Source organism: Panulirus ornatus, chromosome 14 (assembly GCF_036320965.1).
Source record: "Panulirus ornatus isolate Po-2019 chromosome 14, ASM3632096v1, whole genome shotgun sequence".
Lineage (NCBI taxonomy): Eukaryota > Metazoa > Arthropoda > Malacostraca > Decapoda > Palinuridae > Panulirus > Panulirus ornatus.
The window spans coordinates 9,974,801-9,984,800 of record NC_092237.1 but is presented as its reverse complement, the minus strand read 5'-3'; the positions used below and the strand labels follow the sequence as shown (position 1 = coordinate 9,984,800).

At 48.5% G+C, this 10,000-nt stretch overlaps 1 protein-coding gene and 1 long non-coding RNA gene across 4 annotated transcripts in view; one reads left to right on the top strand and one right to left on the bottom strand.

Annotated features, from left to right (window-relative positions):
* The window catches only part of LOC139753294 (uncharacterized), a 483,377-nt gene that overhangs the window by 136,440 nt on the left and 336,937 nt on the right, over positions 1 to 10,000 (bottom strand). The window lies entirely within an intron of this gene.
* Positions 1 to 10,000, top strand: part of LOC139753293 (uncharacterized) — a 155,358-nt gene that overhangs the window by 121,963 nt on the left and 23,395 nt on the right. The window lies entirely within an intron of this gene.

The window sequence follows — 10,000 nt, the reverse complement described above, 5'->3', positions numbered from 1 at the left end:
GAGAATCGCACCGGGGTCCACCGCCGAGGTGTTCACAGTAGGAGAGCCTCTTGCTCCCGGGAACCGCATTTCCCCCACAAGCCTACTTTACCTCCTCACCGACGGAGGAGGTGTAGGGCGCGCTGCTCCGTGAGTCACTAAGGAGGAGAATGGCAGCTGCTCCCTGGGTCACAGAGGAGGAGAACGGCAGCTGCTCCGTGAGTCACTGAGGAGGAGAACGGCAGCTGCTCCGTGAGTCACTGAGGAGGGAACGGCAGCTGCTCCGTGAGTCACTGAAGAGGAGAACGGCAGCTGCTCCGTGAGTCACTGAGGAGGAGAACGGCAGCTGCTCCGTGAGTCACTGAGGAGGAGAACGGCAGCTGCTCCGTGAGTCACTGAGGAGGGAACGGCAGCTGCTCCGTGAGTCACTGAAGAGGAGAACGGCAGCTGCTCCGTGAGTCACTGAGGAGGAGAACGGCAGCTGCTCCGTGAGTCACTGAGGAGGGAACGGCAGCTGCTCCGTGAGTCACAGAGGAGGAGAACGGCAGCTGCTCCCTGGGTCACAGAGGAGGAGAACGGCAGCTGCTCCCTGGGTCACTGAGGAGGAGAACGGCAGCTGCTCCCTAGGTCACTGAGGAGGAGAACGGCAGCTGCTCCGTGAGTCACTGAGGAGGGAACGGCAGCTGCTCCGTGAGTCACAGAGGAGGAGAACGGCAGCTGCTCCCTGGGTCACAGAGGAGGAGAACGGCAGCTGCTCCCTGGGTCACTGAGGAGGAGAACGGCAGCTGCTCCCTAGGTCACTGAGGAGGAGAACGGCAGCTGCTCCCTGGGTCACTGAGGAGGAGAACGGCAGCTGCTCCGTGAGTCACAGAGGAGAAGAACGGCAGCTGCTCCGTGAGTCACTGAGGAGGGAACGGCATCTGCTCCCTGGGTCACTGAGGAGGAGAACGGCAGCTGCTCCGTGAGTCACAGAGGAGGAGAACGGCAGCTGCTCCCTGGGTCACTGAGGAGAACGGCAGCTGCTCCGTGAGTCACTGAGGAGGGAACGGCAGCTGCTCCGTGAGTCACTGAGGAGGGAACGGCAGCTGCTCCCTGGGTCACTGAGGAGGAGAACGGCAGCTGCTCCCTGGGTCACTGAGGAGGAGAACGGCAGCTGCTCCGTGAGTCACAGAGGAGGAGAACGGCAGCTGCTCCGTGAGTCACTGAGGAGGGAACGGCATCTGCTCCCTGGGTCACTGAGGAGGAGAACGGCAGCTGCTCCGTGAGTCACAGAGGAGGAGAACGGCAGCTGCTCCCTGGGTCACTGAGGAGGAGAACGGCAGCTGCTCCGTGAGTCACTGAGGAGGGAACGGCAGCTGCTCCGTGAGTCACTGAGGAGGGAACGGCAGCTGCTCCCTGGGTCACAGAGGAGGAGAACGGCAGCTGCACCCTGGGTCACAGAGGAGGAGAACGGCAGCTGCTTACTGGGTCATATAGAACGGCAGCTGCTCCCTGGGTCACTGAGGAGGAGAACGGCAGCTGCTCACTGGGTCATATAGAACGGCAGCTGCTCCCTGGGTCATATAGAACGGCAGCTGCTCCCTGGGTCACAGAGGAGGAGAACAGCAGCCAAGGAAAGATCCGCAGAGGATTTCGTCCTTTGAATATCTCATTCGGGGCATCTGTGGGTCTCATGGTGTCCTGTTGAGACACAAGGGGGCGCCTTCAGTCCCTTCCTCCGTCCACGCGGGGAGGAGGAAGGGAGGGAGAGGGAGAGGAGACAACAACAGACAAGCCATCTGGCATGAGGTGGAGGTGGAGTCTTCCCCCACCGACCTCGCAGTTCGTGAGGAAGATAGCGTTCCTCCTCCAGGTCTTTCTCTGGATGTCCCCCTTTTTGCTGTACAGGAAGGGACTCATTTCATTTGGATGCGCCTCATTGTCAGCCGCTGATTAAGTCTTATAGATGAATGGATTCTGGACTGGGAAAAGCGTGCCTGCAGTCTACTTTCAATTATCTCCATCATTTATCATTTGTCATTTACTCTTTTTAATACGATTTTCGTACAGACGAGGCTCCAAAATGTAATTCTGTGTCGAGGTTTTATGTCAACGAACTTAAAAGTGGTATGGGCAACAAAGATTTTAATATATATATATATATATATATATATATATATATATATATATATATATATATATATATATATATATATATATATATATGCATTTAGTTAATTTGCTTTGTCGCTGTCTCCTGCGTTAACAAGGTAGCGCAAGGAAACAGACGAAAGAATGGCCCAACCCACCCACATACACATGTATATACATACACGTCCAGACACGCAAATATACATACCTATACATCTCAACGTATACATATATGTACACACACAGACATATACATATATACACATGTACATAATTCATACTGTCTGCCTTTATTCATTCCCATACATATATATATATATATATATATATATATATATATATATATATATATATATATATATATATATATATATATATATATATTTTTTTTTTTTTTTTTTTTTTTCAAACTATTCGCCATTTCCCGCGTTAGCGAGGTAGCGTTAAGAACAGAGAACTGGGCCATTGAGGGAATATCCTCACCTGGCCCCCTTCTCTGTTCCTTCTTTTGGAAAATTAAAAAAAAAATTGAGAGGGGAGGATTTCCAGCCCCCCGCTCCCATATATATATATATATATATATATATATATATATATATATATATATATATATATATATATATGTTTATATCTACTGAAGATGGGGTGAAAGTGAGGTAAACAATGAAAGACATGGATAAAGACAGCGAGGCAAACCACAGAAGAGAAGGATAAAGACAGCGGGGAAACTGATCACGGCTGAAGGATGATTCGTAAGACAACGTTAAATGGAGTGACTGAAGGACCACAGTGTAATGATGGGGATCATTCTGGGGCACGGAGACGGCACGGCTGCTGGCGGAGGAGGCGGCAGGGGCGCTCCCTGCGTGACCCTACCGTGCCACCTGCATAAGTGAGAGGCTCTTACGGCATTGTGGAAATCCGTGTGCCACTTTAACGCTCACGGCCCCGGTTGAGGGTGGATTTGTGTGTGTGTGTGTGTGTGTGTGTGTGTGTGTGTGTGTGTGTGTGTGTGTGTGTGTGTGAGACAGACTGACGGAGAGCCTGTGTAAACGTGGTCCACCCGAGTGCCACTCGCCGGTGAAGCTGACGATGGCAGACAGAACTCCTGTTAATCTTCTTTAGGTGTGTCTTCGCCCGTCAAACCTATCATCTGATACATGCCTTTCGCCCTTGTCTCTCTCTCTCTCTCTCTCTCTCTCTCTCTCCCTCTCTCTCTCTCTCTCTCTCTCTCTCTCTCTCTCTCTCTCTCTCTCTCTCTCTCTCTCTCTCTCTCTCTCTCTCTCTCTCCTGTATTAAGGTTGGAATCCACCAGGGAGGGTGTATTCCCCTTTATCCATTTCATCCCCTAATCTTAAACTTAAGTTACGTCTTTTCGTGGGGGTTTGGCATGCGCGAATTCGACATCATGTTACCGCCCGCGCAACAACAACAACCCCTCCCCCTCTCTTATTCTCTTTAAGCGCTACTCTCGCCTATTTAGGCCCGTTTCACCAACAGAGCGTCATCTGCATATACAAAAATCCTCCTCCTCCCTCCCTCCCCCTCTCTCTCAGCCTCCACGACCTTCATTACCATATCTAATTACTTCTTGATCACACTTTCAGGTGGCGAACGCGTCTCTCCTTGTACCCCCCCAAACATCACAGGCCCTCAAGCACCAGCTGGCGCTTAAGGGCCACCTCCTCTGTCATTGGTGCGGCTTCGGTCACTGTGACCCTCCAACCTGTAACGTACTGTGACCTGACGCGTACAGGATGGTGACCTGACCCGTACAGGATGGTGACCTGACGCGTACAGGATGATGACCTGAAACGTATAGGATGGTGACCTGAAGCGTATAGTATAGTGACCTGACGTGGCGACCTGACGTGTACAGGATGGTGACCTGACCCGTAGAGTATGGTGACCTCATCCACACAGTATGGTGACCCGGTCCGGATAATGTAGTCATGGCTTCGTCGCCTCTCGTTTAGATGTCCTTGTTTACCACGTAAACCAACTGGAGCATTGCAGGGATACGTGTTTCCACCACTGTGTTTGTTTGTGTGTGTGTGTGTGTGTGTGTGTGTCAGTGAACGGTCTCCTGGGACTCGCTAATGGGATCTCGTTTCCATAATGGGACAGTCCTCACCACCTCCCAAGACCCTCAGACAAGGAATGAGCAACGGAGGGCACCATCGTCTTCTTGGGGGAGAAAAAAAAATAGTTCTTAGCATTATTCCAGTCAGAGAACTTAGCTGAGGCACAGAGAGAACTTAGCATCTACCGAGGCACAGAGAGAATTCAGCGTCTGTTGAGGCACAGAGAGAACTGAGCATCTGCCGAGGCACAGAGAGAACTCAGCGTCTGCTGAGGCACAGAGAGAACTCAGCGTCTGCTGAGGCACAGAGAGAACTCAGCGTCTGCTGAGGCACAGAGAGAACTCAGCATCTGCCGAGGCACAGAGAGAACTCAGCGTCTGCTGAGGCACAGAGAGAACTGAGCATCTGCTGACGCACAGAGAGAACTCAGCGTCTGCTGAGGCAAAGAGAGAACTCAGCGTCTGTTGAGGCACAGAGAGAACTTAGCATCTGCTGAACCGTAATATCCTCAGGAGTCAGTCAGGTGTGTGTGAGGTGGGGTAGCGGAGCGGGTGGTGGTGTGTGTGTGTCAGGTGTGTGTGAGGGGGGTAGCGGAGCGGGTGGTGGTGTGTGTGTCAGGTGTGTGTGAGGTGGGGTAGCGGAGCGGGTGGTGGTGGTGGTGTGTGTGTGTGTCAGGCGTGTGTGAGGTGGTGTGTTAGTCACAGGATGAACGATGAATGGTTCGTCCGCAGCTCACAGTTTACACTGGGTTATTATTACCCTGGGACGATAACAACGCTGGCTTTCACCAGAGGTTGCCACACACAGGGGGGAGCCGATAGTGAGACCCGCCCGCCACCCAGCCTTTACCAGCCGCCCCTGTGTAAACTCCCTGGGAAAGGATGAGGGAGGGGAGGGCTTTGAGCTGGCAGGGAGAGGTGGGTGGCTTCAGGAAGGTCGCCAGGGAGGGTGGCCTCAGGAAGGACGTCAACAAGGTCGTAACCCTAGGAAGGTCGTGACCACGGGGAGGTCGTCAGGGAGATCGTCGCCAGGAGGGTCGTGACCTCTTGAAGGTCGTCAGGGAGGGTGAGGGCCGCGGCCGGCGGCGCCCCCGCCCCCCCGTCATCTGTCCTCTCTTTATTTACATGCGGGCCCTGCGAGCCGACTTGCGTCACCGATGACGTCATTCTGTCTGTTTGGCTTGGCACTGGGGTTAAGGGGGTCCGGCTTCGCTGGTCGGTCGGTGGGTGGGTTGATCGTCAGTCAAAAACGGGTAATTACGTTTGGTTGATGAACCGTCCCGGATCACCCGTCGGCCAGGCTCTCTCCGGCGTTCAAACAAATGGATCCCGCGCGCCTCATCCTCCCAATCCCAGCGAACGAGGGTAAAGAGATCAGTTACGATATACACGTAATCTCCCGAGCCAAGCACTGGAAATGAAATTCTGTGGGAACAACGGAGAACAGACATATCCCTGAAGCGATATATGCCATCCCATATATATATATATATTCCTATGAGTCCACGGGGAAAATGAAACACGAAAAGTTCCCAAGTACACTTTCGTGTAATAATCACATCATTAGGGGAGACACACGAAAGTGCACTTAGGAACTTTACGTGTTTCATTTTCCCCGTGGACTCATAGGAATATCTTGATCACGCGCAAAATTGTGATCCTTTCCAATATATATATATATATATATATACATATATATATATATATATATATATATATATATATATATATATATATATATATATATATATATATATATATATCCTAGCCTGAGCAAGGTAACCATTTTATCTACCAACCCCTAAGGGTTGGATGAACAGCTGAATTGACTGTGAACCGACTGCCGCAACCAGGATTCGAACCTATGCGCTCGACCCTGGACTGCCCGCGAATGGAGAGGTACGAGGAGGGAGAAAGAGAGAGAGAGAGAGAGAGAGAGAGAGAGAGAGAGAGAGAGAGAGAGAGAGAGAGAGAGAGAGAGAGAGAGGACTTAATTGTCTATGAGGAGGTTATCTACCAGAGGATAGTATATGTGTCCTCCCTCTCATTCCTCAATAGATGGAGAGAGGATAGCAATGCAGAAGGGCCGGGGGGGTTCTCCACCTCCCACCTCTCCCTCCGGAACATCAAGCGACGGGGAAATTCAACTCAAACGGGTTTGCCGCATTGGACGGTGTACCGATATGGAAATTCTATGGGGAAACTGCGAAGGCAAATCACATTCTGCTCTACTTCCGGCAGCCGGCGGTATGATCTGTGGCCTCGGCTCCCGAGAGCATTAAGTTTGAAGTATGTGGGTATTATATAAATTCCTTCTTGAATAAGCTTATTCAAGGACGACTGACTGGTAATGCTACAACACTGGTCTACCTGCGTCTGAAATGTTGTCATGGTCTTCGTTTTAATAACCTCAAGGGGTTGGGGGGCGAAGGGGCGATAGTTAGATTTGTTTTTAAATGCCACTGCTCGTTTATACTTCATCTCCTTCCTCCAAGGTTAACGTCATGTCGTTATCTCTGGTCAAACGTATGTCTGACTGCTCGTTTATATTACATCTCCTTCCTTGAGGGTTAACGTCATGTCGTTAACTCTGGTCAAACGTACGTCGGTCTAACGTCATGTAGATGATCGCTTTTGTTGTCTCAATGAATCAATGTTTCGAACACTCGTCTCGAATCTCGTGTTTTTTTTCTTTTTTTTTTCCTAATTTCCTTCAGAAAATATTTCTACAACGAGTGTTTCATCATGGTTGAGGACTTCAGGCTTACCAACGGAATTAGTTTTGCTGCTCTTTCCTGCATTTGTTCTAGTCTTCTTTGCTCTTTGGCATGATACTGGTGACCAAGTATTCCAATCTTTACCGTCCAGGACGTACGTAGCAAGGAATACACTTTGTGTCTTTCCCTCATTATATATATATATATATATATATATATATATATATATATATATATATATATATATATATATATATATATATATATATATATGTGTGTGTGTGTGTGTGTGTGTGTGTGTGTGTGTGTGTGGAGAACTGTTTAGGGTTCTCTATAACTTTGTGAGAAATTCCATTTTCGAATTCTGCTTTACCGATGCCAATTCTCCCTCCTACAAATCTCACTGTGATCCGCCCCACATCCCTTGATCCTCTGGATTATCGTTGACTTTGGACTTTCATTACGCATTTCCTTGACCTTTAATGAGACTCATTTCCAAAATGCGGGAGTTTCCCCCTTTTTTTTGTCTCTGTAGTGACGTCACCCAGGAAGACGTTTTCTATTTCGAAAGGTTACAGCCACAACTTACCACTCACTACAGTTACAGCCACATCTCACCTCTCACTACAGTTACAGCCACATCTTTTCAACTGTATTTACATCTAAGAGCACCTTAGGATCCATCTCAAGTTACAAATATCCTACCGAATATTCTGTGGGAATTTCTCAATGTAAACTTTGAAATTAATCCTCACAGAGTTTACACACACACACACACACACACACACACAAAGCCAGTCCAGCCCCTACTGTTGAAAAGGGAAAGTCTTCTCTTGAGTCGACTGATAATCCTCTGTTGTTCCGTCGATTAATATGTTCCTCGTTGTCAACACCTCTTAAGAAGAATAATAATAATATTAATCATCCGGTTAATCTATCATTTTGTTGGGGGGGTCTTGTCAGGGACTGTATTTCCTTGTGTGATATCAATACGATTCTCCTGTACTGTGTGATTTGCTAGTCTGGATAATCTACCCACCAAATTATCTTGGCTGTCTTTTCTTTTTTTTCATATCACTTCGATAAACAGGGCTGTGCATCTGAGGACATTACGCTAATATAATCTAGACTTGAACTCCTTCGCGGGTCATAAGCTCGCCCCATGATATCATGCACCTCATAGTTTGAATGGCAGTTTTATATCCTGGTGTGGCTAATGAGGCTAAGAAATGATACCATCTAAGATGTCTACACACGTCTCTCTTATCTTAATGTTATCTGGCATTTATGATGGTGATTGTTATCTCAATTTCCTCCGCATTCATTTTTTTTTTCTTTACACGTTCGACGTTGGTTAAAAAAAAAACTTGTTGTGTTAAACGACCTTTAACATAGAGATCTTGAGATGGAATTCTACGGGTCTTGGTTCACAGTGATGTAAACAACCATTCCTCTCACCTGCTGCTTGTATGACCTAGGATGACCCTGATTCCCAGCGGTCTGACCGAATTCCTTTAACCTGACCCAACCTCACCTGGAGGCGGCGGCGACCACCGCATTCTTCCGCTCCCTCCTGACCTGAGTCATGGCTGCCTCTCGGGATCAATAGGCCTCCACCTGGCTCAGTCGAAAGACCCGGCCCAGATAAGCCATTGCATCCATGCTCAGACGCAAGCTGTCCTCGTAAGACAGGCCACTGGTCACGACACACCTTTCTCACGATTATGTGGCACGTATACTCCCTCAGTCTCAAGGGCATTCTCACCATCACTACAATACATACCAGACGTTATACGTAGAGGTATTGATTCAACGTCGTGCCATGACTGGGGTCCTTCCATCACCGCGTTCCCACAGCTAGCCTGTAAGAGCCTTGTACCTATCTTTAAAAGGTCCCCCTTGAGAACCACTTATCTCTGACTGTGGTCTCTGTACCAGCCTGCACACCCGCCGTCACTCTCCATGCTAATGTCCCCCTCGTTATCCTCTACCTTATCTACCATATCTTCAACCCCCAGCCCCTGGGCAACACATCCTCCACCTCCTCCTCCTTCGTCTGGATGGCTGTCGCAAGGTCTCTTGACCAGAGTGGGGCTAAGGTTCATCCTACATCTGACCTTCCTGTACGTGACACCTATTACTGGTCAGTGCCCTGTCCTCTGTACCTAGACCACCCTATTCTCCAGGAAGAAGGAGGAAGGGAAAGGATGGAGGGAGGACAGAGGAAGAAGGGAGGATTGAGGAGATGGTAAGAGTACCAGAGGGAGTATGTGAATAACAGAGAGAGAAAAAAATGTAGCGAGAAACACACGAGAGGACTGAGGGAGCCACGCCTGCCTGTGTGGGAACCACCATAGTTTGTACACATGACAAGTAAATTATCTTCACAAATGGGATCGATAGGCTTCAAAATGAACGTTACGAGTCTCCGTTCTTCCGGCAGCGTTGGTAAGCGTGAAAGTGAGACGCATTTATTTAATGATTACGGGAGCAGTCATTTACAGTAGTTACTGTCGATATAGAAAATTATATGATGAGGATTATAACTGTTTGGAAACAATACATTCTATATTGTACAATTTGATAAACGCATATTGAAGAATATTCAAAGAAGTAAATCATTGTCAACAACGTGAGGCAAGACTCCCTAGAGCATTTGTCAAAATCCTTCGTTCATTGTGTCATATTGCCTCACACAAAAACGTAAGGAAATTTCTTTTTTTTCTTTAGTATACGTTACACCCGCACCTTAAACACTGCTCGGATCTTGGAAAGTAAAGAACACACCAGACATACCTCGGATCGTGGAAATAAAGAACACACTAGACACACGACTGCGTTGCGTTTATGCCCAACTTTCAAACACGGTCGTGAAATACACTCGTTACGTAGTTTGCCAGCTGGAGTCATGAGGACTGTGTCATGATAACAATATCAGAGAAGTGTACGTTACGGGCCCCAACTCCCGGGGAAAGTCTATAAGCAACCTGTCCACGTCCCTCATCGCATTCGCGTTCACAGTGTTGTCGTTCTCCGTAAATTTGGTGATCTGCTTTTGGAATGTGATGAATGGCAGGAGGTGTGTGGGAGG